Here is a 22,075-nt window from a genome sequence, read left to right as displayed (position 1 = left end):
TTAATTAACGTCTTTGCTGACTTGGCTGAGAACCGCTGCAATCTCTGCTAGTCTCTGGAAGGCCCAGACAGAGACTTAACACAAAAGGTTATGTGCCAGATGAATGTTTGGGTCTTCTACTGTTATGTGCCAGACAGCCAGTAAGCTATTTCGTATAGCAGGTGTCTGAAAATCACATGGAGAGAACTGGCAAGAGTGGTTTTGAATTTAAAGGGGGCACTGAGGAAGCTGAATCTGGATAGCCGGTCAGGCCCTAAAAGAAATTAAACCACTGAAGGGGTTGTATACCAGAAACAACCTGTTAAATTGAAAGTATGGCATTAAACGTTGCGAACACTGTCCCTATTGAATTACTTACAGACAAAAATTATATGTCATGGTCATTTAAAATAGAAATGAGCCTGAGAAATCTTGGTCTGTGGGAAGTTGTAACAGATGCCCCAGCAGAAGATTTGAATGCAGCAAATTTACAGGAGTGGAGACGTTGCGCTGAGCGGGCAAAAGCCCACATTGTTTTGTCCATGAGGAATGACCAACTGTCTTATATAAGCAGAGAAGACACTGTTGATGTTATCTGGACTAAACTTAGAGCTGTTTATGTTAGAGATACCGCAGGAGCTAGAATAAGTTTAACCAGAAAGCTCTACCGTACACTTATGAAAGAGGGAGCAGATGTAAAAGCCCATTTGCAGAAATTAAGAGACTGCTTTAAAAGTCTAAATGCAGCAGGCTTACCTCTAAGTGACGAAATGAAAGTGTATGTGGTTCTGTCGAGCTTACCACCGTCTTGGGATGTGCTGGTGACAACTTTAGAAGCAATGCGGATCCAGGACATGACTTTAAATATGATATCGGGCAGATTGATAGAAGAATGTCAAAAGAGGACTTTGAGAAAGTCAGCCCAAAGCAGTTCAGGTGACAAACCAGACGCGTTTTCAAAATGGTCTGGGTATGAAGGGGTTAAGGCTTTGGTGAAGAAGGAGGAAGACGAGTCAGCGTTTTCAACTTCGAGAAAGCCCAAACCTAAAAAACCTCTACGGTGCTTCAGGTGCCAGAAGTTGGGACATATGCAAAAGGATTGTAGAGTCAGATTACAATCAGAGCCCAACAAAGAGGAAAACCCCCGAAAGAAGAATAAATCAGTGCAGCTAGTCACGGCAGAAGCAAGGAGTCAACTCTGCAGGCAAGCGGAAGGAAAGAGCTTCCGGTGGATCATAGACTCTGGGTCTTCTACTGTAATTTCGAATAGACCTGAGTTCTTCCGGGACTTCAGAGACTCTTTTGAAAAATTTATCACGTTGGCTGATGGCAAGAGGATCCAGGTGTCTGGCGAAGGAACATGCAGCTTACCTTTTTTAAAGGAGTGCTTTGAAAATGCATTGTTTGTCCCCAGTTTGAATTTTTCCCTTCTAGGAGTGTCAAGTGTAACAGAAAAAGGTTTCTGTGTGTCTTTTGAAAAAGACAAATGCTTTATTCGTAAGCATGGACTCCTAAGAGGAACTGCAAAGCTGCAAAATGGATTGTATTTCATTGAGGACAATCCAAATGAAGAAGAAATTGCAGAGGTGCAAGCAGGTTGTATGGAAACTTATGAAAATGTTCCTAACCATGATAATTGCATCCATGTTTTACATAGGAGACTTGGACATTCAAGTTTTAAAGTTCTGAACAAAACTCTGAGTTTTTCAGAGGGTGTAAAAGTTCAGAAGTGCAAGAATTACTTAGATTGCAAGATATGCAAGGTTGCTAAATCCAAGGTGAGAAATATTCCACGTGTCAGAGACTGGCAGAGTCAACACGTTCTGGGACTGGTCCACATGGATTTGACTGGCCCGTTTCCAGAGAGCTATGGAGGAGCCAGATATGCTTTAGTCATTCTGGATGATAAGACCCATTTCTCGTGGGTGTATTTGTTAAAGCACAAATCTGAATGTTTAGGCACGGTGAAGGAATGGGTTAAATTCATAGAGAGAAAACTCCAGAAGCAGGTCCGGGAGCTGATGACGGATCGTGGAGGTGAATTCCAATCGAGTGACTTCAAGCAGTTTTGTAAAAAGACTGGCATAAGTCATAAATTCTGCAGCCCGAGGACCCCCCACCAAAACAGCAATATTGAGAGGCGCATCGGCTTGCTGAAGGAGAAGATGGAATGCCTGATGAAAAATGCAGAGGCAGAGCCACAACTGTGGGGAGAAGCGTTTGTAGCAGCTAATTATCTTTGCAACAGGACTTGGACTAAAACCATAAATAACATTCCTTTCTTTTTACTTTACAGCAAAAAGCCAAACCTTAAGCACTTGAGAACTTGGGGGAGTTTTGCAATTGTAAATGTTCCACTCTCACAGAGACGGACTTTTTCTCCCAAAGGGATCAGATTACGCTTTGTAGGTTATGATCACAACAACTGGCAGTTCCTGTGTGAAGGGGGTAGGATAGTGGTCTCTAGGTCAGCTAAGTTTAGTGAGGCGAATTGGAAAAGTGTGCATGACAACCCGGAAGTGCTGGTAGAACTTGATAGCAGGCAGGAGCCTGATTTATTGGTTAACTGTCCGAGTATAGAGGCTCAAGAATTAGCAGAGCAGGAACAGCAGGAAGAAGCTCCTAGACGCAGTCAAAGAGTAAATAAAGGCGTACCACCTAAAAGGTACGGCTTTGAAGCTTGCTGTGTAAATTATGAGCCTAATTCTTACTCTGAAGTAAAGAAATTGAATTCTTTAGAAAGGCAGCAGTGGGAATGTGCCATGCAAAGGGAGTTAGACAGTCTCAAAGAAAACGGAGTGTTTGAGGAGACAAGTTTGCCAGCAGGGCAAAAATCTCTAACTTGCAGATGGGTATTTAAACGCAAGCAGCTAGAGACGGGGGAGCAGAGATTCAAGGCTAGACTGGTCGCCTGTGGGTTCAACCAGGTTAAGGAGGTTGACTATGACCAAACTTTCGCCCCCACAGCCAAATCAGAGACTTTGCGTTTGTTTTTGACTATTGCAGCCAAAGAAAACCTTAAAGTGAGGCAATATGATTTTCAGACTGCCTATCTCAACGCGCCAATCGTTGAGAAAATATATTTAAGGAAGCCTGAAGGTTTAGAAACAGATGACAACACCGTGTGGTTTCTAAAGAAGGCGATTTATGGGTTAAAGCAGAGTGCTAGGTGTTGGAATTCTTTACTAAACGAAACTCTGGTGAGTGAAATGGGATTTGTAAGGAGCCTAGCTGACCCTTGTCTTTATACAAAGGGAAAAGGTAAAGCCTACAAGGCTATTTTGATTTATGTTGATGTTTTGATAATATCTTGTTCTAGTGACGCTGAAATCAACAAAGTAGCTGAGCAGCTGAGTAGCAGGTACAATTTGAAATCCCTAGGTGTTGTAAAGAATTATCTAGGAGTTGAAATCAACAGGGCAGAAGATGGAAGTTTTTTGTTGAGTCAAAAGCAAAAAATTCTGAGTCTGCTGGAACGGTGTGGAATGTCTGAATGCAAACCAGCAAAAAGCCCCATGGAATTGGAAGCCCTAAAGAATTTACAAGGAGAGGACTTTAGTGATCCAGGCTTGTATCATTCGGTGGTGGGAATGTTGATGTATTTAGTGCACTGGTCAAGGCCAGATTTGTCTGCTTCTGTCAACATTTTAAGCAGGTTTGTTGCTAAAACAACTGTGCCTGCTTGGCAAGCAGTGAAAAGGATTTTGAGGTATTTGAAAGAGACCTTAAATCATAGCTTGAAGTTATCTGCCGATGCAGATAAGGAGCTGTTATGTTATGTGGATTCAGACTGGGGTGGCTGTGTCAAGGACCGCAAATCCACGTCTGGATATGTTTTGACATTTGGAAAGGCACCAATATGCTGGAAGTCCAGGAAGCAAGTGTTTGTCTCAATATCATCTTGCGAGGCTGAGTATGGTGCTCTATCTGAACTGTGTGGAGAAGTTACTTGGCTAATTCAATTAATAAAAGACTTTAAGGTCTCGGTGTAGAAGCCAGTAACTGTTTACTGTGATTCACAAGCATGCATAGGTTTGGCCAACACAGAAATGTTCAAATCTAAGTCCAAACATATAGCTATAAAGTATCAAAACGTGAAGGAACACATAGCAAGTGGAAATTTAAAGTTAGTTTATTGTGAGTCTAAAGAAAACCTTGCAAACATGTTCACAAAACCACTAGGTCCCACCAAACACAGGGAAGTTTGTGAAGCGTTAGGTTTCAGGGAGGAAAAATGTAAATAACTGTACAATGTGTTGTTTAATCAAGTGTAAACATAAGAAGGGGTGTTGGAATCCTGGAACGGATCCTGGTTATGTTTCCATTGATTTGCTAATTGCTGAGGAGCTGGAAGAAACAGAAGACTCAGCAGAAAACTTAAAGGTCAACTTTACACCTGGACATTGATGTCATAATTGAATAATTGGTAAACTGATTGTCTTCAATTAAGGGTTGCAAGCAGTTGCATCATTGTACAGATAGTCTATAAAAGTAAATGTATTTCCACGTACATGTATTACTCAGAATATATCACTCAGAATCACTCAGAGATGTATCAGAGCTGTATTGACTGACCGTGTGTAAGTATTTGTTATCTGTGATTGCCATAACTAAATTATATTTTTATATGCCAGTAAAGGTTTGTTTAAACCAATTCAAATTTCAGTCTTAATTAGTGTCTTTGACTTGTGCTGGAAACCGCTGTAATACTCTGCTACAAAGTTATTGGCCAGAAGCCTAGTCTGTGCAATAACTAATGAGGTTGGAAAATCTCCCATAAACCTCAATCATATAAAACCTTAACACCAGAAACCCAGTCTGTGCCATAACTAATCAGCTTATAAAGCCATAGCTCAACAGGGCTTTAGGCATGCCAATTTTGAAGTACATAGGTTCATCCACTGATTTTTAGTAATTTAAAAAAAGATTTTACTCTCAAACCATCCCCCATTCTCAAAAATGCATTAATCTCCGTCATTTTTCAAGATACACACATGTAACTTGGTAACATGATAGCTTCTAAATAGGACTTTAGACATGCCAAGGTTGAAACATATCAGTTCATCCCCTGACTTTTTAGGAATTTTTTAAAGTTTGAGGTTTTACGCTGTCATTTTTCAAGATACTCACATGTAGCTTTGCATCCTGATAGAACCTAGATAGGGCTTTAGGCTTGCCAATTTTGAAGCACATAGATTCATCTGCTGATTTTTAAAAAAGATTTTACCATACCCCTTTCACAAAAATGCATTCATCTCCATCATTTTTAAAGATAAAGAGAGGAAACTCAGCACCATGATAGCTTCTGCATAGGGCCTTAGGCATGCCAAGTTTGAAGCATATCAGTTCATCCCGATTTTTGGGAATTTCTACAACTCAAACCTCATTGAGGACTAGTATCTTGAGAAGTAGTTTCCCAAAAGAGAAAGGAAATTACAGATACAGACATGAAAATTAGCACCATGGTAGGTCTTCAGAAGGGCTTTAGGCAGACCTAGTTTGAAGCATATCAGTTTCTCCCCTGATTTAAGGATTTTTTTTAAAAAAATTGAGGGTTTAAAATTATTTTTTAAAGATTTTCTTTAAAAAAATCTTTAAAAATCTGTGTCAGACTGAGGCTGCATTCAGACAACACAATAGTCAGTGATGGGGGTAATAATAAACTTGACAGTTGTTTATCTAGGGGTTACTCCCCACACAACATGAAAATAATTAACCCTGGTTTGGATTAGGGTCAGCTTGAATTGACTATTACTCTACTCTGAGTTGACTCACTCATCCCCTGCCCTATCTCTCCCCTCAATCCTTCTGCTAGTATTCCATCTATCCATTGCTGCTGAAAATCTATCCTGCCAGCTGGACTGGAGCATCAGCCACTGCTTTGACCAATCTTGCCTTGTGATTCTGTGGCTGACAAAATAACCATCAGTGGCTGAGGAAATAACCAACTTGCCCTCCACACAACACGATAACCAATTGTGGTTCAAATAGCCAACTCTGCATGGTTGGTTATTTGCGTTGGTTATTTTAACCAAATAACAATCCGTTGGTTAAAAAACTCCCTCCACACAACACAATAATCCATAGTGGGTTAAATAACCAACCGTCAGCTATTTAAACCACCATTGGTTATCATGATGTCTGAGCACAGCCTGATTCAGCTAACCTTTGTTTTGTTTTTTCAAACTACCAGCCCTGTGGCAACACAGGATTTACACTAGTACAAGTGTGTGTGTGTGTGTGTGTGTATATAAATATATATATATATATATATATATATATTATAATATGTGCACTTATGTATAATGAAGAATATTACATAATTAAAGCAAGGGATTTAGAATGGCACCTTTTTGCCTCTGCTAATGGCAAACTCTATTAAACTCTTTTTCAAGGTAAAGACCAAGTTGATAAGTACACCTACCACTCTTTACCTTGGAAAAGAATGCAATAGAGTTTGTAAGAGTGCCCTTGAAAAAGGGTTTTATAACCCAAAACACATCAGACTTGGAATAAACGTCTGCACAATCATCCAGCTTACAGTGTTTTTTGTTCAGGAACTTGGTTTTTTTTTCCTTCAGTCTGCACATTTATTTTAGTGCCTTCTCGTTTTTTTTGGTTAGAGGAACAATTACACATCATAGAGGTGCCTCTAGGCAAGAAACACTGGGGAATTATAATGACTGAAAAACAATTTAAGGCTTCTTTCATATTGAGGCCTGGTAGCATTGGAAGAAGGTCCATCTCCTTGTCCTCTGTTGTAGTCATAATATGGTTTGATATCAAATTAATTGTAAAAGAAACCAAACCTGTATTATTTAATCCATACAAGCAATGTATTGGACACATCAAAAATATTAGGGAATGTTTCCAAAAGTTGGAGATTTTAGAGATGGCCGCCACTCTGCAGAGGCCACCAGTGAGGGAGGAAGCTGCAGCCGGGCACCTCTTCACCATGCCTGGGTCCAGCTCCAGCTGAGAGCCCCCTCCCTCCTGCTGCCAACTGTCTCTGCAGAGGCCACCAGTGAGGGAGGAAGCTGCAGCCGGGCACCTCTTCACCATGCCTGGGTCCAGCTCCAGCTGAGAGCCCCCTCCCTCCTGCTGCCAACTGTCACTGCAGAGGCCACCAGTGAGGGAGGAAGCTGCAGCCGGGCACCTCTCCACCATGCCTGGGTCCAGCTCCAGCTGAGAGCCCCCTCCCTCCTGCTGCCAACTGTCTCTGCAGAGGCCACCAGTGAGGGAGGAAGCTGCAGCCGGGCACCTCTTCACCATGCCTGGGTCCAGCTCCAGCTGAGAGCCCCCTCCCTCCTGCTGCCAACTGTCTCTGCAGAGGCCACCAGTGAGGGAGGAAGCTGCAGCCGGGCACCTCTTCACCATGCCTGGGTCCAGCTCCAGCTGAGAGCCCCCTCCCTCCTGCTGCCAACTGTCACTGCAGAGGCCACCAGTGAGGGAGGAAGCTGCAGCCGGGCACCTCTCCACCATGCCTGGGTCCAGCTCCAGCTGAGAGCCCCCTCCCTCCTGCTGCCAACTGTCTCTGCAGAGGCCACCAGTGAGGGAGGAAGCTGCAGCCGGGCACCTCTTCACCATGCCTGGGTCCAGCTCCAGCTGAGAGCCCCCTCCCTCCTGCTACCAACTGTCTCTGCAGAGGCCACCAGTGAGGGAGGAAGCTGCAGCCGGGCACCTCTTCACCATGCCTGGGTCCAGCTCCAGCTGAGAGCCCCCTCCCTCCTGCTACCAACTGTCTCTGCAGAGGCCACCAGTGAGGGAGGAAGCTGCAGCCGGGCACCTCTCCACCATGCCTGGGTCCAGCTCCAGCTGAGAGCCCCCTCCCTCCTGCTGCCAATTGTCTCTGCAGAGGCCACCAGTGAGGGAGGAAGCAGCAGCCAGGCACCTCTCCACCGTGCCTGGGTCCAGCTCCAGCTGAGAGTCCCCTCCCTCCTGCTGTCAACTGTAACTGCTGAACTTTACAACTAAGATTGTAGTGCCTGAATTTGCTTTCCTTTCCCCCACCCTCCTCCCTCCCAATCCCCTTTCCTTTTGTGTCATGTCTTTTAGATTGTAAGCCTGTGGGCAGGGACTGTCAAGAAATACTTTTGTAAGCCGCTGTGAGAGCCTTTTTTGGCTGAATGGCGGCATAAAAATCCCTAAATAAATAAATAAATAAATAATGTGATCCAGCATTGAATTTAGGCAAATACATATAAATCTAGCATGTGCATCACCAAAACACATCTGTCACTTTTCACCTTGGATTATTTTAGGTTTCCAGTGACATAAGATACGTAGTTTGATTAAAAACCTCCCAAGACCAAACAGTGCTGGCATGCAACAAAGGGTCTCAGAGTCACATGTTTGTGCAGGAAGTAGACAGGCGTTCAAAGTCTGGATGTGCAAAGTGGTGTCAATGCACAAACCTTGAGAAACTAATGAATATGTGAGAAGTGTGAATGGGCGAAGTAGTGTCTGAAGCCCAGAAAACCCACCCTAATGTTAGAGTAGAGAAACTTGTGACATACACAAGTTTCAAAAATAAAATAAAATTGGAATTTAAAAATAAAAAAGTCAGCCAGCCAGCAGCAAGCCCAGTTAACAGCACCAGTAGCTTGCAGTGGAGTGAGGATGCAGTCAAAAAGATATTTGAAGAAAGGGGAGATTGTATCACATAGAGTATAGCAAAAGCTTCAAAATACAGTAAAAGCTACGAAAGTAGAAGTGAGTGAAGTTAATTTCAGATACATTGAACGTCTCACTTGTTCTTTATTTCTGTGATTTTAAGATTAAGATGTTATGTAGAACAGAGTTGTCTTAAACGCGTGCTGTAAAATCAGACATGTGACAAAGGCTATGTTTGGGTGAGCACGCCCCCTTGGTGCTGGCCATGCTGTCCTCCTTTTTGGTTTCCAAAATATGGTCAGCCTATTGATTTTTATTGGAGTGTTACACTATTGCTTATGTTACCTTCTTTGCGCACTTTACACCTTCTTAGTGATACCAGGACATTGGTGGGCACATAGAGTCATTTTCCATGAAGGGGAAAATGATGGATCAACAGAAATGTAACTTTACAAAATAATAGGCAAACTGGGAGGGGGGACATTATACAAAATGTGTATATTGAATAATTGGATTTTAGCTTTTAACATGAATAGAATATTGGGTGTTTCAAAATAAATCGCATGAAATACTGTACGGGCATCTGATGCTGCAGCTTGATGTACTCAGTTGACATTTATTAGTATACTGTGAAGCACACAGGTTTTTATTGAAGAAGGTAATAAAGTAAGATTTTGAACTGAAATTAGCTCTGTAACTTCTGTAGATTTTATTCTCAAACTTCATTTTAAGGGCGTGCTTAGTCAGGAAAAAGAGTCCTACAATTCCCAGCACCCCCACTCCCTTTCTAAAAGGTTAAAATGCCTCCGTTGAGGTTGTCACTGACAATAACAGCTTTAAAGTAAAAAAAACACACTCATCTCACACCCACCACTGGAATGGCCCCCGCGACCCCCCCCCCGCAAGCTTCTCCAAAAAAGGGATTCAAGCCTTGGGGTGAAAGACGTTGGACGCCCCTGGCAGCAGCGGAGCGTTTTATGGGAAGGGAACGCCGCGACGCCGCTGGGCAGCCCGGGGGGGCGGGACTCGTGAGGGAGGGGGGGCGCGGCTCCCCTCCCCTCCCCCCGCCCCCGAGGGCCACGGCGGCAGCTGAGGCGGGGAAGAAGGCGGCGCGGCCGCCTCTGATTGGCGGCTCTGCCCCGGGAAAGGAAAGCACGAGCAGAAGAGGCCGTCGCGGAGACGCTCCCGCGCATGCGTTCCAGAGAGCGGTGACCGCTGGGGCTTCCTTTTCCTCCTCCTCCCCCCTCCTTTCGCAGCCTCCCCCTCCCTCCTCCCCCTGACGGCGACGCCAATCAGCGCGGAGAGGCGCGGGAAGCCGCTCGGGCACCGGCTGTGCGCTTGTTCCGCGGGGCTCGCGCGAGGCGGCCTGGTGGGCGGAGCCAAGCGCGCGCGAGAGAGAGAGAGAGAGAGAGAGAGAAAGCGAGAGAGAGAGAGAGCGCTGCCTGCCTGCGTCCCTCCCTCGCTCGGGGCCGGCGGAGCGGCAGGCAGCCCGGCAGGCAGCCAGGCAGGCGCGGAGTCCGCGGGCCGAGGGAGCGCGGCGGTGACGTCCGACCTCCTGCGGCGTTGGCGGCAGAAGGGGCCAGTGCGGCGCCGAGACGAGGGGCGGCGGGCGCGGCTGCCAGGGCGCTGCGAGGTAGGCGAGCTCCCCTCTCCCCCCCCACACACACGCACGCACGCACGCACGTCCCCAAGCCGCGTCCCCCCCCCAGCCCCAGCCCCCCTGCCCGGCTCTGCGCGCGTCGGAGGCATCGGTGGAGGGGAGCCGGACTGCGGCGACAGGTGCAGGCGCGGAGAGGGAGGGCGAGAGAGGAGCCGCCTCCTGCTGCTGCTGTCCAAGGTTTGCTATGGGTTGCCCCCTCCCTCTTCTCCCCGCCGCGCCCCGCGAGCTTACTGCGAGAGAGAGGCGGGGGAGGCGCGGGGACGCCCCCCCTCAGCCTGCCCCCCTCTCTCCCGGCGCGTCCGCGCAACGCTCCTCTCCGCTGCGCCTCCCTCCACGCAGCCAACGCGGCATCGACGCACGACAGCAGCCGCCCAAGGGGGCAGACTCTGCAGGGGGCACAAGGGGTCGCAACGCTGTCTGACTGCGGGGGTGGATTGGCCCGAGGGGGGCGGGCGGGCGAGATGCCATTTTTAATCTTCCTCAAGTGATAAACTCTCCACAAGTAGAAAACCAGCACAGCAGGAAGCGGTCTGTGCTGAGAATTCTTTCCGGTGGTGTATGGAGTGGGGTGGGGGGTGTTGTTGTTGTTGTTGTGTTCCTGGAGAGAGCATTGAAAACGGCATCCTCCTACCTGCAGACTTAGAAGTGGTATAGTCCATGCCATAATTCTACCAGCTCAGGCTGTTGCATGTGTAAATGAGTCCTATAGGCAGACCTGTGGCACATACAGAAAAGGGGGGGGGAACAACCTGAAGCCATTTTTTACCTGCTTCAGATAGGAAAGGCCATCCTTGGGTACCAGCCAGGGTGCACACAAATAGCCCAGATACTCCTAGCGTTCAGAGACCTACTTTGTTCGGACTTAGTAGCACTGCTTTGAGATTTTACAAACATTTAAGCTATGGAACAATTAGCACAGTCTGTAGTTCTTGCATTTCACTTCCCTCTGACTTCACCGTTAACGTTTTTCCCTTCCTACCGCCATATGTATATATAGCTGCCAACTGAGGACAACACTTAATGCATCTGAATGAAGTTCAAAAAGCTTACACTTAATTTGTTAGGTTTTAAGGTGCCACAAGGCGGCTGTTTTGGATGCAACAGCCTAAGAAATTATTTGCTTCTTAAAGTCCATCATAGGGTCGAAAGGCAACTTAATGCAAATCATTTCCTTTGGAGATTAATGGGACAAAACATGACAGCTGACCATTTACTTTGGCTTTGTTTGCCTCTTATTCAGTTAGTTATGTATAGTCTATAAATCTCTATTATAGGTTCTACTCCCACTTTTTATTGTGAATATTAAAACAGAACAAAAATACATCATGAAAAACAAAAATAAAGAAACATTACATATATAGGAATATCATCATTTTTTCCATCAGATATGCCATACCTTTTAAAAAGGGAGAGAGAGTTATGCATAGATTTCAAGAAAAGAAGACCATATATCTATGTATTTATCCACTTGCAAAGTTGCACCAGTGTAACACCTGTCCAAATAATGATAGCGTTGTTAACTCCTCAGTTAACCTCCTTTATGGGAGGTGTGAATTTGTCCTTCCAATGTGATAAGTCTTTTGGCTGTTGTAAGGGCTCTGAAAACCCATTTGCTTAGACCATGTGTTACTTCCAAGAAGCCAGTAGATAGTTTAGCAGGACGTGCACATCTTTCCATATTAAAGATTCTTTCACTACAAAGTTTATCCTTATGACCTCCTTCCAAAAGTGGGCAACTACTGGGCATTGCCCAAACATATGAATTAAAGAAGCTTTAGGTGCATTACATTTCTAACAGTTATGCAAGTTAGACAGATCCTTACTGAAAAGGTGTTGTGCAGTCCAATAAACCCAAAACAATATGTTTTGCTGAATAAGATGTAGCCTAAGATCCATAGAAGGTTCAGATACAGAGGGCTAGGGCAACAATCCAATAGGGCACCCCAACTCTCTGTTTCAGTCCTGTCTTAAACCATGGGTATTTTATTTATTAACTACTACTACTAAATGCTTGCATATATGGTTTTCAGCAGCTGAAACGTGTCATTTCAGCTGCTATAACTGTTTCTAACAGTAGTGGAGGCTCTGAAGCTGTAAAAGCGGCCGGACCAAACCTAGATTCTGCAAGTGTTGCAACTGCAAGTATTGACATTCAGCCATATAGGTAAATTATATTTAGCACATAAATCAGAAAATGACAAAAACTCATCATCTGGGCCTATTAATTGATCCAAAGTAAGAACAATCTTATCCATCCATGTCCTCAACAAGAACACTTTCTTTCCAATTCTTAAATCTTGATTTCCCCATAAGGACAATTTGGCATGAGAGAATGGATCGAATTGTAATTGACGTGATACTATACACCACACCTCTCTAGCAGCCAAGATTGTAAGAGTTTTTTTATTATTATCCTATGTCGAGAACCGAGCGCCATCCATTTGTGAAAAGGTTCTAATCACAAGGATTCCAGAACTGACCAGGGTGGCAAATCTGAGCAAACTCGAAAAGACCAAAACTTAGTACAAGCCAATAGATAGGCCCGATGATACAAAGCAAGGTCTGGAAAACCAAACCCACCTTCTTTATTTTAGGTTACATACTTAAATGTCACCTCTATTTACATAAATAAATTCTCTTACACTCAGTGAAAATTTAAAAAAATCAAATCTGGTTTTAATGACTGATACCACTGAGGTACCTAATGCCTTTTTATTTAGTTAACAAATCAGCAGCATGATTGCAATATGGATTATAAAAGAGTAACAGTTGGTCAGACTGGTTCAGATGCAAAAAAGATCAAAACAAGCTTATTCTGCATTAAAATTACTTGAATTTTGTTTAAAATAGGATTAAAATGGAAACATGGGTTTAGTTGACTTCCATAGTAATGGATTTAAACATAAACTCTTCGGTTACTTACTGTCAGTTTCCAGCAAATGGAAGCAGATAATCTTTTACTTTGAGGGAAGAGTGTTGCATATCCTGTCAACTACTTTGGCTTTCTAAAAACTGTTATTGGACTCCTGCAGAATCTTTCTCTTGATGATGGGCAATTTTGCATAGAGATATTTTGAAAAGATTATGTGTAGAGTTGTTCCTGTATGAGGATTAGTGCAAGCAAGTACTCTTCAGATAGTTTATTTTTAAACAACAGGAAAGGGGCAGATATAGCTGCAGCTCTTCTAATTAACAGAGATATGAACAGAAATATATATATTCTCTAGAGATTATCATACTAGTTAGCGGGAAAAAAGCAAAATGTTTTACAGGGTTCAGCTTAATGCAGAGCGGGTGTTCATGGAATTATGGAACATTTATTTTAATGTTTTCTTGAGGAATGGCAGGACAACAGGACTACATATATATTTTGGTGTTTTATGAATTGTGAATCTAAGAACTGAAGAGATATAGAAAAGTTTATGCATGCATGATGGAAAACTAATGATAATATCTATTTTATTTATTTAAAATACATGTATCATCCCTTTCTTTGTGAAGTTCAAGGCAACCAACAGAAATAATAAAGTACAAGAAAAGCAAAAAAGTGAGGCTATGATGAACCTGTACCTATCTTTATGCAGACATAACAGCTGATATAACCTCAGTTTAGAGATTTTCTGAGAATGTAAAGTTGTTTTAAAATAGTTCAAGATAATGCAATTGTTCATAGCTCAGAATGAAACAAAATGTCAAGATTTGTTTCATTCTGAGTGCTCTTCAACATTTTTATTAATGATTTGGACGAGGAGCTACAGGGAACGCTTATCAAATTTGCAGATGACACAAAATTGGGTGGGATAGCTAATACCCTGGAAGACAGAAACAAACTTCAAAGTAATCTTGATAGGCTGGAGTGCTGGGCTGAAAACAACAGGATGAAATTTAATAGGGATAAATGCCAAGTTCTACATTTAGGAAATAGAAACCAAAGGCACAGTTACAAGATGGGGGATACTTGGTTCAGCAATACTACAAACGAGAAGAGTCTTGGAATTGTTGTAGATTGCAAGCTGAATATGAGTCAACAGTGCGATATGGCTGCAAGAAAGGACAATGCTATTTTGGGCTGCATTAATAGAAGTATAGCTTCCAAATCACGTGAGGTACTCGTTCCTCTGTTCGGCCCAGGTTAGGCCTCATCTAGAGTATTGCGTCCAGTTCTGGGCTCCACAGTTCAAGAAGGACGCAGACAAGCTGGAGCGTGTACAGAGGAGGGCAACCAGGGTGATCAAAGCCCTATGAGGAGAGACTGAAAGAACTGGGCATGTTTAGCCTGGAGAAGAGAAGATTGAGGGGAGACATGATAACACTCTTCAAATACTTAAAAGGTTGTCACACAGAGGAGGGCCAGGATCTCTTCTCGATCCTCCCAGAGTGCAGGACACGGAATAACGGGCTCAAGTTAAAAGAAGCCAGATTCCAGCTGGACTTTTAGAGCAGTACGACAATGGAATGAGTTACCTAGGGAGGTTGTGGGCTCTCCCACTCTAGAGGCATTCAAGAGGCAGCTGGACAACCATCTGTTGGGGATGCTTTAGGGTGGATTCCTGCATTGAGCAGGGGGTTGGACTCGATGGCCTTGTAGGCCCCTTCCAACTCTGCTATTCTATGATTCTATGACATGAGGCTTGTCTATACAGGTTCTTTACCCTGACCTAAATGCACAGATTTGTGTTTCAGGACACATGACGCAGCCGTCCATTCACTGTAGCGCCGGGTTTTTAACGTGAGAATGCGCATATTTGTAGTTGCAATTTACCGCAACATTTAGCTCAACGGCCAAGTTATGTGTCATTGGGGTTGTTAAATCACATTTTGATATGTGGGCATAGCTTTCAGGGCAGGACAAAGTGATTGGCCGATTCCCCGCCTCCTCTGGCTCCCTCGTTCCTTCCCGCCATTTTCATTTTAAATTATATTATTCTGTGGAACTCTGCATATAGAGCTTATAATATTAAAACAAAGAGGAGGAACAGGCAGCCAGAGGGAGGAGACGTGTTCAGTCCCTCTTTCGCTCCTTGGAGAAAAGCCTCTGTTTTCTTTTTGGAGGGTTGTCCTTTGCAACGTGCTACTTCCCCCCCTCCTCATGTCCTCCTTTGTTGCCTTGTTCCTCTCCCCCCCCCCCCCCCGCTCTCAGTTTTTCTCTTCTATGAATCTGCGGAGCTCCGCAAATAAAATTTATACCTTCGCTTGTCTATACTCCATACCATTGCATGTACGCATGTGCACATTAATAACTGCACCCTAAAAAATATATTCAGGAGATAAATCGCTGTTGCTGCTGCAGTGTGACATTCTTTGCCTAGATTCAAATCAACGAAAATTTGGGTTTATATTCAATAAGGAGCAATCCTGTTGTCATATAGACGGGGACATGAGCATCATGTAGTTGTGAGAAACTATTTTTGAAATCTCAGTCAGGGAAAAAATAAATGAGAATTTGAAGTTGACATTCTTATCCAGTTTTTTTATATTTAGGATATCTTTATTTCGGACTAGATGTAAGTTAAAAGTCCTACTGTTAATAATTTCTCTGTCACATTCCATGGACAAAGCACTTTACATCCTCTATGGCCACAGCTAGACCTAAGGTTTATCCCTGAATCATCCAGGGTTTGCACCTGCCTGAGCACTGGATCCCCTGTGTGTCACCTAGATGAACAGGTTTGGCCCCTGGATGAATCAGGGATAAACCTTAGGTCTAGCTATGGCCTAAGTTTCTCCATCCTCGCAGTATTGTTCTGAGGTGTATCACTTGAATTCTCATTTTATGCATGGAGAGCTAAGGCTGAGAAGTAATTACTTGTCTGATCAACCAATGTCGCATTTGGCGCTTCAGCCCAGTTTCAGGTGGGCCTCAGCACTCCAGCCTGTTCAGTGTTCCTTGCTTGTCTGCCTTTTGGTTGTACTGAAGCTGCCAGCAGCAGCAGCAGCAGCAGCAGCAGCAGCAGCAGCAGTTCCCTGCATTCACAGTGCAAAGGCAAGTGTATAGGGCATTCTCAGACCAGCACTAGGTTTAAGACCAGCATGATGCTAAGTCCCAGTTAGGATAAAAAACAGCAGCTAGATTACTAATTGCAGTTTCAGGGCCATCTTGAAGGGCAATACTACATATTGCAGTAATCCAAACAGATTCCTTGTCCTGGTAATTTAGTCCTTTAACTTATGACAGTACATAATTGACTTTCAAATGATACGTTGCTGGTTCAAATGTCCTGGAAGGCATTATTCTGGATGAACTGACTGCATCATAATTTTGAAGAACAGATTGATTTAAATTCCTGAATTCTATTTTTAATTGAGGTTGAAATTTGCCAAATACCTAAATCCATTTTGGTTGATAATTTAAGGTTTTCCATTTCTGCTAGTTCATTTTATTATGCTCTCAAAAGTGGTCATTGAATAATTAAAATGTATTGTGATTATGTCTGACTAAATATAGCAGTTCTAGTGTACTGTTATTGCTACTGAATTTGCCAGTTAATACGCTGGCACCACGTGAGATACATCGGTACAACTGTGTGGATATGTGCATGGGCAGGACAGGGGAGAGCAGGCTTACATGATACTCCTCATCGTTATAGCCCACAATGATGGAAGAACTTTGTGCCATCCCCAGAGTAAGTGTAAGGGAAATTCCTCTCGTTCAGCCCAATAGAGAAATGCAAGGTTACAGGATGGAGGACACTTGGCTCAGCAATACTACAAGCGAGAAGTATCTTGGAATTGTTGTAGATCACAAGCTGAATATGAGCCAACAGTGTGAAGTGGCTGCAAAAATAGAAAATGCTATTTGGGGTGGCATATAGCTTCCAAATCGCACGAAGTACTGGTTCCCCTCTATTTGGCACTGGTCAGGCCTCATCTGGAGTATTGTGTCCAGTTCTGTGCACCACACTTCAAAAACAATGCAGACAAGCTGGAGGGGGTTCAGAGGAGGGCAACTCGGATGATCTAGAAACAAAGCCCTATTGGGGAGAGACTGAAAGAAGTGGTCATGTTTAGCGTGGATAAGAGAAGGCTGAGGGGAGACATGATAGCCCTCTTCAAATACTTGAAAGGTTGTCACAGAGAGGAGGGCCAGGATCTCTTCTCGATCATCCCAGAGTGCAGGACACGGAATAATGGGCTCAAGTTACAGGAAGCCAGATTCTGGTGGAACATCAGGAAAAACTTCCTGACTGAAGCAGTATGACAATAGAACCAATTGCCTAGGGAGGTTGTGGGCTCTCCTACATTCAAGAGGCAGTTGGAAACTGCCTGTCAGGAATGATTTAAGGTGGATTCCTGCATTGAGCAGGCGGTTGGACTCGACGGCCTTATGGGCCCCCTCCAACTCTACTATTCTATGATTCTATCATTGCTCCCTCTCTCCCTGCGCCTCCTGCCTCACTCATGTTGCCATAATAGAGTGTAGGACATGGTAGAACTCTGCCCCCAAGCATAGCATGCTAACACCTGACCATGAAGCTCATTTCGTGAGTTTGGGCCACTCACTGGCTTTTAGCCCAACCTACCTCACAGGGTTGTTGTGAGACTACAATTAAGAGGCGGCGGCACATGTATGCTGCTTTGGGCTCCTTTTAGGAAAGAGCAGGATTTTATTTATTTATTTATTTATTTATTTATTATTTTTCTATATCACCCCGTAGCCAAAGCTCTCTGGGCAATTTACATAAGATAAATGGAAGATGATGATGATGATGATAATTCTTCCAAGTCCTATCTGAGCATCCTTGCACTCTCTTTCCTGCTTGGAGCATTTGCTCTCCTTGTGTTGGTCTGTTGTTACATATGATACCTCAGTCAGTTTTCCTTCAGTAAATTGACCTCCAAACAAGCTGGATGAGATAATATCCAAACAGAGCATTGAACTTCAGACACTCCTCTGCCTTTATCAGTTCACCATCCATTTTACGGCTTTGCAGAAGTTCCTGTTCAGTGACCACGTCTGGTGACAAACCTGCCAAAAATCTGTCAGGCCTTCTAAAACCATGCATTCTATTTTTAGAAAGCTGATGGATTGGTGATTTCTGTTTTTTTACGTGCTAGTATACTGACTTGCTGTAATTTTGGGGGCCAGTTGCAGTAAAAAGACAAAGCATCTCACATAAGCTTTGAAGATGTAACTTCTACTTCTTCGTGATCACTGTGCAGTCACACATATGGGCTCTGTGCCTGGGCTGAGCCTCATCTCGGGAATATTTTCTAGCTGAGTATCATTATTTTTGGTGGGAACCCTCCCCCACTGCCTCAGTGCACATTCTCCAGCTTGTTCCCACCTTCCCCTCAGTTCCTTTGCGACCACCTTAGCTGGTGCCTTGTAGGGACGTTTCTCCATGGACATCGCTATAGCTGAGTTTTACTTTATGCCTGGAACGCTCTTCCAGAACATTTGAGAACTACAAGTTCAACCACAGCTTTTAAAGCTCAGCTAAAAAAATTTTTTTTTCCTAAAGCTTTTAAAACTTGAGTTTGTTCTGACTTTATACTGTTAGTTTTACCCTACCCTGTGCCTGTTTGCATTCTCTTCCCCTCCTTATTGTATTATTATGGTTTTATTAGAATGTAAGCCTATGCGGCAGGGTCTTGCTATTTACTGTTTTACTCTGTACAGCACCATGTACATTGATGGTGCTATATAAATAAATAATAATACTTCAAAATTCTTCCAACTGTTTCAACTTTTCTTAGTATTTTTTTTAAAAAAAAAGTTTTCACTTTGTGTAACTTTAGCACTTTTTGCATGGCCCTAAATGCCCCATTTCAAAAGTGTGTCTGCTGTGGATGAGCACTCTGTCGTTTATGCTTGGGAGAATCACACATAGTGGGAACTTTCCATCACTGCCAATGGTTCTCTAAGCAGATGAGGAAGCCCAGGTCTGACAGCTCAAAGCGGAGCTGTAGAAACAGACCCTTCAGAAGGTGGATAGACCGAATCCCGTCATGGAAAAACATACATCCTCTGCCACTGCCAGGCTTCGACATCAACTGAGCCTTCAGTGTCGATCGCCAGAGTGGACCTGCCTACTCCAGGCTGCTCCCTTTCCATCTACCGCTAAAAAGCAGACATGGAATGGGCCAGGCTCCATATGCGGCCCCTATAACTATGGCTTCTACAGTGTTTAAGCAAGGATTGGAATGCGAAACACTCCTTTCTTGATGTTCCAGATACAATTTCCCATTCACTTCGTTGGTGGACACAAATACATCACCTGTTGAACAGCATACAATTCCAGCAGGCACCTCCGCGTCATGTTCTCACTACAAGCGGATGGGGAGCGCATTGTGGCCCTCTGCACTTTCAGGGTCATTGGTCGAGATGGGAGGTGTCCAGTCACATCAACTTCCTTGAACTGGAAGCCACCTGGAAGGCTCTCATAGCCTTCGAAGTGTACCTAAGGAACCGTCATGTCCAGGTGCTTACAGACAATACGACAGTATTCTGGCATATCAACAAGCAGGGTGGTACTTGGTTGCCAAAACTTATTCATCTCACCCTCAACATGTTTCAATAGATTATCCCAAGGGATATCCGGCTTATGGCTCTCCATATTGCAGGAGTCGACAATATACTGGCAGATTCTCTCAGCCGTCAGCTTTGCCAACATCACGAGTTGCAACTTTCAACGAGAACACTCAGTCTTCTCTTTCAGAAGTGGGGTCAACCAACAGTGGACTTATTCGCAACTGCAGAGAACAAAATGTGCACTGATTATTGTTCGAGGGCAGGCATAGGGCAAGCATCGATGGGAGACGCATTCCTCTACAACTGGCATGGGACCCTATTGTACCTGTTCCTGCCCTTTCCTCTTCTACACAAGGTGGTTTCCAAGATAATAGGGGACAAAGCGGACTACATCTAAATCGCCCCCTGGTGGCCCAGACAGGTGTGGTTCACTCCTCTCATCTGGGTAGCGAGAGGAGAAACTTACCGTCTATACCATCTCTGTTATCCTGCGATCGGGGACAGACATGCCACCCCAATCTCAAGACCCTAAAACTCACAACATGCTGAAGTTGACACTTCATCACGATACCGATAGCCACCCCAATGCTACATCGTTGACACATATGCCAGCAGGCATCGAAGAGGTGCTCAGTGAAACCAGCCACTGAAAGGTCATATGCCAGGAAATGGGCTGCTTTCTCCTCCTTTGCAGCAGCCAATGCCTTCTTGACTGACAATTTTTCAATTGTGACCACTGACATTTGCTAAAGATTATAACATTGACATCCGTTCCTGAAGTGATTGTTCGTTCAGTAGAGTGGTGCTCTGTCTTCAGTCCTACAGTGACACCTACCCACCTCCGCTAAGTGAATTAGCTTGGTAGTGATGCACAAAGGCCACAAAGAAGAACAGGTTGCTTATCAGTAACTGTGGTTCTTCGAGTGGTCATCTGTGCAGTCACACAACCAGTGTCAACACATAGATTGATGCTGAAGAGTTATTTCCTCTCAGTACCTGGATTGACGACAGTATGGTCACAAAGGAACATGCTGGAGCATGCGCACTGAGGTGGTGGGGGAGGGTTCCCACCAGAAATAACAATATTTAGCTAGTAAATAGTCCCAAGATGAGGCTCAGCGCTGGCTGAATACAACAAAGCAGTCCGAATCTGGAAGGCTAAGGCCTATAATAAGCTGAGGTTTACAAGGAATTCTGAATATAACAAAAAATGATCCTTCATCTATATTTGGGAAAAGAAAAGAAAAAGGAAGGTAGGTTTGCAGCTTTGGGAAGATGCTGAAAATGTATATAAGAACTTAAGAGCCCTGATGCTGGATCAGACCAAGGGTCCATCTAGTCCAGCACTCTGTTCACACAGTGGCCAACCAGCTGTTGACAAGGAACCCTTAAGCAGGACACAGGTGCAATCGCACCCTCCCACCCATGTTCCCCAGTAACTGGTGTATATAGGCTTACTGCCTCTGACATATGGGTGATGGTGAAAAGGCGGAACTATTCAACTCCTATTTTACCTCATTCTTCTCCTATAAGGGGAATTGTTTTAGACAAAAGTAGAACAAATAATCTAAAGAGAGAATGTGCAACCCAGAATAGGTAAAAAGCTGTCTTGACCGCATTTAGCGGCATTAAATTAGTTCAGGTCTCAGAGCAAGATGAATTTCTTGGAGAACAGACAAGATGCCAGAGAACTAGAGAAGGGCAAATGTCCTAATCTTCAAAAAGGTGGGAAAGGCTGATTTGGGAAACTACAGACCGGTTAGCCTGACGACTATACTAGGCAAAATTCTAAAACATATTATTAAATGGGTAGTCTGTGAGCGTCTAGAAAAGACTGCATTGGTTACTAAGAGCCAGCATGGGTTTATCAATTCATGACCAACCCTATCTCTTTTTCTAATAGACTAACCTTACCTCCTTTTCTAATAGTGATCTGGTGGATCATGGGAATGCTGTGGACATAGTATATCTTGATTTCAGTGAAGCATTTTCTTCCATGAAGAAACCTTGTCGACAAGGTGGTAAAATGTAAGCTGGGCAATTCTACTGTTAGGTGGATTTATAGCTAGTTGAGCAACCATTCCAGTGAGTTATGATTAATGGCTTTCCATCAGCCTTGAGTGAATTCCTGAATGGAATGCCAGAGGACTTTGTCCTATACCCTGTGCTCTTCAGTATTTTTATAAATGACTTGGATGAGAGTGTAGAAGGGATGCTTATTGAATTTACAGATAGCACAAAGCTGAGAAAAATAGCTAACACATTAGAATACAGAATCAAGATTTGAAGTGATATTGACAGGCTGGCACACTGGGCCAAAACCAAGACTGAGCACGCTGCTCAGGGCTGCT

General features: G+C 44.0%; 1 protein-coding gene across 2 annotated transcripts in view; it reads left to right on the top strand.

Moving 5' to 3' along the window:
* Window positions 1–10,056: 10,056 nt before the first annotated feature.
* ADARB1 (adenosine deaminase RNA specific B1) overlaps window positions 10,057–22,075 on the top strand; it is an 85,402-nt gene continuing 73,383 nt past the window's right edge. The window contains exon 1 of one of the 2 annotated variants that reach the window (XM_063115922.1): window positions 10,057–10,225. The gene's annotated coding sequence lies outside the window, so the exon portion shown is untranslated. The remainder of the gene's footprint in view (window positions 10,226–22,075) is intronic. The other variant, XM_063115921.1, reaches the window with a different exon arrangement.

This window comes from Elgaria multicarinata, chromosome 2, assembly GCF_023053635.1.
Source record: "Elgaria multicarinata webbii isolate HBS135686 ecotype San Diego chromosome 2, rElgMul1.1.pri, whole genome shotgun sequence".
Taxonomy (NCBI): Eukaryota; Metazoa; Chordata; class Lepidosauria; order Squamata; family Anguidae; genus Elgaria; species Elgaria multicarinata.
Note: the sequence above shows the minus strand (reverse complement) of the source record. Positions and strands in the feature narration are given on the sequence as shown.